The following is an 8,086-nucleotide window of genomic DNA, read 5'->3' on the forward strand; positions in this document are numbered from 1 at the left end:
GGTTTGGAAATCTCTAAACAAAAAAAAAATTCAATTAAGCTATTTCTTGGTGTCATATTTAAAATAATCTTTGCACGTAGTTAAGATATTATTTAAAGATTGTGGCATAGTATAGGTGGTTCTTCAAATTCAAGACTGTGGTTAGAATCTGTGCTTTGATAATATTAAAAATGTAAATAAAACCCAAATTATTAACATTACTCCCCTTAGTTACTAAATATAATGATGTTATTTGGAAAGTCTCCAAAATTTTTCTGTTTTCTGTATTAACTTCTCACTGTGCATTTGGGTGATTTACCATCACTCCTGAGAGATAATTGAGAAAATACTTTAAGCTAATAAAATTTTTATTTTAAGTATGTACATTAAAACTCCATGTTGTATTGAATATCTACACTTGATCTTAGCCAAAAGGCCGAGAAGCGATTGTATTGAATATCTAAGAATATTTTTAACCTTGTCTTTTTTTTATTGACTCATGAACCTTTAAGCATTGTAGACTTTTACATCCAACTTCATAAAATTTATCTGCATGGAGTCCATAATCAAATACAGTCAAGAAAGATTTTGGGTTAAAAGCCAAACATGCCTCTATTATGCCTCATGTTTTATTATTGTACAAATAATAAATGAATAAACAAAATGAATCAACTTTTTATTTTAGAAATGTATAAAACAGTTCAGATTAAGAGTACTATTCTTTTCCACATTGATGTTTATTTCAGCCATCCAAAAAAGCCTACATTGATGTGATTCTTAGTTCAAAGGGTCAGGCATTATCTTAAATCAGTCTTTTACGTTGAGTTTTTTATGTTGGAAGATGATTTTGGCAGAGTACAGGCAAGTGCTTTCTTCCTTCTATTTTCAAGTGTATTTTCTACCTAGTATATTCACTTTTAAAAATGTGCTTAGGCCAGGCACGGTGGCTCACGCCTGTAATCCCAGCACTTTGGGAGGCGGAGGCGGGTGGATCACCTGAGGGCAGGAGTTCGAGAAGAGCCTGGCCAACATGGCGAAACAACGTCTCTACTAAAAATCCAGAAAAGTTAGCTGGGCATGGTGATGGGCACCTGTAATCCCAGCTACTCAGGAGGCTGAGGCAGGAGAATCACTTGAACCTATGAGGTGGAGATGGCAGTGAGCCAAGATCACACCATTGCACTCCAGCCTGGGTGACAAGACCAAAATTCCATCTAAAAAAAAAAAAAAATTGTGCTTAGACAAATTCTGATTATTATATGAGAAGACATTACTGATTAAACATAACTGCTGGATGCCTGGTGTTATATTACTTATTAGAGTATATCATTTGCACAAGATGTTCTCTATCTCATTTAGAGTCACATTTACTCTTTTTTCTTCTCCAACAAATTGTTTAAAGGTTAGCCCTTAATAATTTTGCAGTACAAAGCCATCAAATATTTTGGCTTTTCTTCTCACCAATAAAAAACAATTTGAGCAACAACATAAATTAAGTAGTGTTGGATTATAAGCCAGTGCATAAAAAAAAAAAAAAAACTATGAATCCACACTGATATAAATATGATAGGATTGATTTAAAAATGTAGGATAATAAACAAATAGTCCATGGAGGATTTTAAATAATTCATGCAGATGTACTATACTCAAGGAGAGTAATGATAATTCACTGCTTCTTAAATGCAGGCTGTTCATGGTGACTTCCTTCAAAAGACTACATTATAGAAAGTGGGAAAAAAGGAGCTTTTACAATGGAGAAATCTGAAAAGTATTATCTCAAGCCAAGTACTTAAAGTCAATATCAATGATAAATTATATTGATAGCATGTGACTTTAATATAATGTAATAAAATGGCACTTTACTTCTATAATCTTCCTCCCCCAAATACATAATACCAGTTTATTCATGAGAAAAAAAATTCAGATACAATTCAATAATGAGTTATCCTACAATACAACTGCCCAACATGTTTCAAAATTGTCAAGGTCATCAAAGACAAGAAAATCTGTGAAACTGTTATAGCCATGTGGTACCAAAGGAAATATAACTAATGTAATGTAATATTCTAGATAAGATATTGGGAGAAAAAAAAAGGACATTAGGTAAAAACTAAGGAAATCTGGATAAACTATATACGTAAGCTAAAAGTAATCTATCAATATTGGTTCATTAATTTTAGCAAATGTGCCATACTAAAGTAAGAGGGTAATGAGATGGGATACCATGTTCCAGAGTATTTAGGAACTCTCTGTACTACCTACTCCATTTTTTTTTATCTTTTTCTCTATATAGCTATTCTAAAATAAGGTCTATTAAAAATGTATCAATGGCCTGAACTCACTGTATGAATTCAATTTGTAATTATACAACTTCCCAGTAAGAAGTGTCCAGATTCTGATGGCTTTACTTCTGAATTATATCAAACTTATAAGACAAAAACTCATAATTCGCACAAAAACTATTTCATGAAATAGAGAATGAATGAATATTTGCCACCTTATTTTATGAGACCAGTATACCTCTTGGCAGCAAAAATAAAGGACAAAAACATCATAAAGGAAGAGAAATACATATAATTATCCCTTCTGAACATAGATGCAAGAACTTATTGCAATATGTTAATCAAGTGCAGGAACATCAAATAAAATACATAAATATAACATCAAAGAAAATATATTGTGATTATGTTGAATTTATCACAGTAATGTGAGGTGTGTTAGCATGTGAAAATGGATACATATATTTCAGTGAATTAGCTGAGTGAGCAAAATACCACGCTGTGTTTATTTCAAGAGATATTTTAAAAATAATTTTAACAAATGCAATTCCTGTTTATGACTTCAAACAAACCTCAGCAAACTAAGAATGGAAGGAAACTTTCTCAAACTGATAAAGTGCATCTAATATCATATCTAATAACACAATGTTGAGTGCTTTTCACTACACATTGGGAATAAAATAAATATGCCAATTTTTCTGTTTCTAGTTATTAATGTACTGGAAGTTTCAGTAAAATAGGGAATGAAAAGTAAATAACACTATTCACAACAGTGAAGAAACATAATGAACCCAAATTCCCATCAATTATAGACTGGATAAAGAAAATGTGGGAAAAAACCCTCCAAAAAATCAATGAATCCAGGAGTTGGTTTTTTGAAAAGATCAACAAAATTGACAGACCGCTAGCAAGGCTAATAAAGAAGAAAAGAGAGAGGAATCAAATAGATGCAATAAAAAATGATAAAGGGGATATCACCACTGACCCCACAGAAATACAAACTACCATCAGAGAATACTATAAACGCCTCTACGCAAATCAACTAGAAAATCTAGAAGAAATGGATAATTTCCTGGACACTTACACTCTCCCAAGGCTAAACCAGGAAGAAGTTGAATCCCTGAATAGACCAATAGCAGGCTCTGAAATTGAGGCAACAATTAATAGCCTACCCACCAAAAAAAGTCCAGGACCAGATGGATTCACAGCTGAATTCTACCAGAGGTACAAGGAGGAGCTGGTACCATTCCTTCTGAAACTATTCCAATCAATAGAAAAAGAGGGAATCCTCCCTAACTCATTTTATGAGGCCAACATCATCCTGATACCAAAGCCTGGCAGAGACACAACAAAAAAAGAGAATTTTAGACCAATATCCCTGATGAACATTGATGCAAAAATTCTCAATAAAATACTGGCAAACCGGATCCAGCAGCACATCAAAAAGCTTATCCACCATGATCAAGTGGGCTTCATCCCCGGGATGCAAGGCTGGTTCAACATTCGGAAATCAATCAACGTAATCCAGCATATAAACAGAACCAAACACAAGAACCACATGATTGTCTCAATAGATGCAGAAAAGGCTTTTGACAAAATTCAACAGCCCTTCATGCTAAAAACGCTCAATAAATTCGGTATTGATGGAACGTACCTCAAAATAATAAGAGCTATTTATGACAAACCCACAGCTAATATCATACTGAATGGGCAAAAACTGGAAAAATTCCCTTTGAAAACTGGCACAAGACAGGGATGCCCTCTCTCACCACTCCTATTCAACATAGTGTTGGAAGTTCTGGCTAGGGCAATCAGGCAAGAGAAAGAAATCAAGGGTATCCAGTTAGGAAAAGAAGAAGTCAAATTGTCCCTGTTTGCAGATGACATGATTGTATATTTAGAAAACCCCATCGTCTCAGCCCAAAATCTCCTTAAGCTGATAAGCAACTTCAGCAAAGTCTCAGGATACAAAATTAATGTGCAAAAATCACAAGCATTCTTATACACCAGTAACAGACAAGCAGAGAGCCAAATCAGGAATGAACTTCCATTCACAATTGCTTCAAAGAGAATAAAATACCTAGGAATCCAGCTTACAAGGGATGTCAAGGACCTCTTCAAGGAGAACTACAAACCACTGCTCAGTGAAATAAAAGAGGACACAAACAAATGGAAGAACATACCATGCTCATGGATAGGAAGAAGCAATATCGTGAAAATGGCCATACTCCCCAAGGTTATTTATAGATTCAATGCCATCCCCATCAAGCTACCAATGAGTTTCTTCACAGAATTGGAAAAAACTGCTTTAAAGTTCATATGGAACCAAAAAAGAGCCCGCATTGCCAAGACAATCCTAAGTCAAAAGGACAAAGCTGGAGGCGTCACGCTACCTGACTTCAAACTATACTACAAGGCTACAGTAACCAAAACAGCATGGTACTGGTACCAAAACAGAGATATAGACCAATGGAACAGAACAGAGTCCTCAGAAATAATACCGCACATCTACAGCCATCTGATCTTTGACAAACCTGAGAGAAACAAGAAATGGGGAAAGGATTCCCTATTTAATAAATGGTGCTGGGAAAATTGGCTAGCCATAAGTAGAAAGCTGAAACTGGATCCTTTCCTTACCCCTTATACGAAGATTAATTCAAGATGGATTAGAGACTTAAATGTTAGACCTAATACCATAAAAACCCTAGAAGAAAATCTAGGTAGTACCATTCAGGACATAGGCATGGGCAAGGACTTCATGTCTAAAACACCAAAAGCAACGGCAGCAAAAGCCAAAATTGACAACTGGGATCTAATTAAACTAAAGAGCTTTTGCACAGCAAAAGAAACTACCATCAGAGTGAACAGGCAACCTACAGAATGGGAGAAAATTTTTGCAACCTACTCATCTGACAAAGGGCTAATATCCAGAATCTACAAAGAACTCAAACAAATATACAAGAAAAAAACAAACAACCCCATCAAAAAGTGGGCAAACGATATGAACAGACATTTCTCAAAAGAAGATACCATACAGCCAACAGACACATGAAAAAATGCTCATCATCACTCGCCATCAGAGAAATGCAAATCAAAACCACAATGAGATACCATCTCACACCAGTTAGAATGGCAATCATTAAGAAGTCAGGAAACAACAGGTGTTGGAGAGGATGTGGAGAAATAGGAACACTTTTACACTGTTGGTGGGATTGTAAACTAGTTCAACCATTATAGAAAACAGTATGGCAATTCCTCAAGGATCTAGAACTAGATGTACCATATGACCCAGCCATCCCACTACTGGGTATATACCCAAAGGATTATAAATTAGTCTACTACAAAGACACATGTACACGTATGTTTATTGCGGCACTATTCACAATAGCAAAGACTTGGAATCAACCCAAATGTCCATCTGTGACAGACTGGATTAAGAAAATGTGGCACATATACACCATGGAATACTATGCAGCCATAAAAAAGGATGAGTTTGCGTCCTTTGTAGGGACATGGATGCAGCTGGAAACCATCATTCTTAGCAAACTATCACAAGAACAGAAAACCAAACACCGCATGTTCTCACTCATAGGTGGGAACTGAACAATGAGATCACTTGGACTCGGGAAGGGGAACATCACGCACTGGGGCCTATCATGGGGAGGGGGGAGGGGGGAGGAGGGAGGGATTGCATTGGGGAGTTATACATGATATAAATGATGAATTGATGGGTGCTGACGAGTTGATGGGTGCAGCACACCAACATGGCATAAGTATACATATGTAACAAACCTGCACGTTATGCACATGTACCCTAGAACTTAAAGTATAATAAAAAAAATAAAATAAAAAAAAAGAAAAAAAAAAAGAAAATGTGGGAAATATACACTGTAATACTATGCAGCTATAAAAAAGAATGAGATCATGCTCTTTGCAGGAACATGGATGGAGCTGGAAACCATTATCCTCAGCAAACTTACCCATGAACAGAAAACCAAATAAGGCATCTTCTCACTTGTAAGTGGGAGCTGAATGATGAGAACACATGGACACTTGGTGGCAAACTACACACACTGGGGTTAGGGGAGGGACAGTATCAGGAAAAGTAGCTAATGCATGCTGGGCTTAATACCAAAATGATGGGATGACCTGTGCAGCAAACCACCATGTAGCACGTTTATTTATGTAACAAACCTGTACATCCTGCACATGTACCCCTGAACTTAAAAGTTGAAGAAAAAAAATAAAGAAAGAAAGAAAAGTATATAATAGTCACATAGTTTAGAAAGGAAAAGGCAAACCTATCTTTATTTGTAGCTACCATAATTTTGTACGTAGAAAATCATAAAGGATCTTCAAACAACTAGTAAAGTTAATCATTAAATTTAGAAATGTTGCAGGGTATAAAGTCATTAAACAAAATTTCATATATAATAGCAACAAAATATTTAAAAAATCTAAAAGAATCTCTTTCAATAGAATTACAAAATATCAAATCCTAAGCACTGTACGCCACATAAAATGTTCAAGATTTCTAACCTAAAAGCAACAAAACATTACCAAGAAAAATTAAACAAAAGTTGAATAGCTGGGTAGACGCATCACTGCAGGCAGTAGTGGCCTCTCTGGAGTGGCAGTTGCAAAGATGCTGGCTGCAGCAGGGAGGTGTGATTGCGGCTGCACGCTCTGTAGGGCGGCAGAAGCCAGGAAAAAGATGAAAGCTCCACCCCCTGCTCAATAAGTGGGGCAGAAGCCCCGAGGTTCTGTGCGCAGCTGCAGCTGCCGGGACAACTGGACCTGGGCATCCCTTCACTCTCGGGGACCCAGGAATTCCCCTTCTGCTGCAGATTTGAAAGTGCCTGCTCCTGCTGCCTGACCTCTCCTAGCTCCCAGCGCCCACTGCAGGGCAGAGGAAAGTTGTGGCTGAGCTCAGTTGCTGTTGTGACCTAGCCAGGTGTGCGCATGCTCAGGGGAGTATTGATTTACCAGCCCCCTGCCACCTTGACCCCTTCTGGACTTTGGGGACAAACAAGCGTGGGAAGGAGGCTGAGGCGGGGCTGAGTGTGGTGCGGGATAGGCCTGCAGGTGCCCCTTGGCACAAACAGCCTGGGTGCTACGGACGACTTGGTGATGGTGGCAGGAGGCAGACAGACTCTGTGCACAAAGGGTCAGGTCACCAGTGAAACCCTACCTTCAAGTCAGGGAAGACCCGAAGCCTGGGAATCAGCCTGCCAGTTGTGGGTGGAGTCTGTGGCCTAGAGTGAGAACATATGGTGCTTTTTCCAGGCCCACCCATGACTCCCCGTGGACCAATCAAAACTTACTTCCTCTATTCTGAGCCCTTAAAAACCTGGACTCAGTGAGCCACACAGACTTTGGGACTACCAGCTTCAGGAGGGAGCTACTAATTTCAGGTCTTCTTGACTCGTGGGGACAACTTGCCTACAGAAAGAAACTACCCACTGGTGGTCTCTTCTCAGCTGAGAGCTGGCTGCTCATTGGGACAACCTGACTGTGGAAAGTAGACATCCACTTCGTGCCTCCTGGGAGCTCCCCTGTGTCTCAGTGAAGCTCCTTTTCACCTTGCTCACCCTCCAATTGTCCACATACCTCATTCTTCCTTGACACGGGGCAAGAATTCAGGACCTGCCGAATGGTGGGACTGAAAGACCTGTATCACAAGCAAAGCTGAAACATCCTCCACCCGCCACTTACCATGATGACCATGTTGTGGCCAATGAGAAGGAGAGAAGAACTGTGGCCCTTCAGGAAGCTCAGACCTAGGGGCTCCCCGATCCAGGGCTGTGACACCCTCTTCAGGGCTCTGC

General features: G+C 38.5%; 1 pseudogene; it reads right to left on the reverse strand.

The window, feature by feature from the left end:
- Window positions 1–287: 287 nt before the first annotated feature.
- LOC115894121 lies at window positions 288–427 on the reverse strand (annotated as a pseudogene).
- Between the last annotated feature and the right edge of the window lie 7,659 nt (window positions 428–8,086).

The sequence above is a fragment of the Rhinopithecus roxellana genome, chromosome 16 (genome assembly GCF_007565055.1).
Source record: "Rhinopithecus roxellana isolate Shanxi Qingling chromosome 16, ASM756505v1, whole genome shotgun sequence".
Taxonomy (NCBI): Eukaryota; Metazoa; Chordata; class Mammalia; order Primates; family Cercopithecidae; genus Rhinopithecus; species Rhinopithecus roxellana.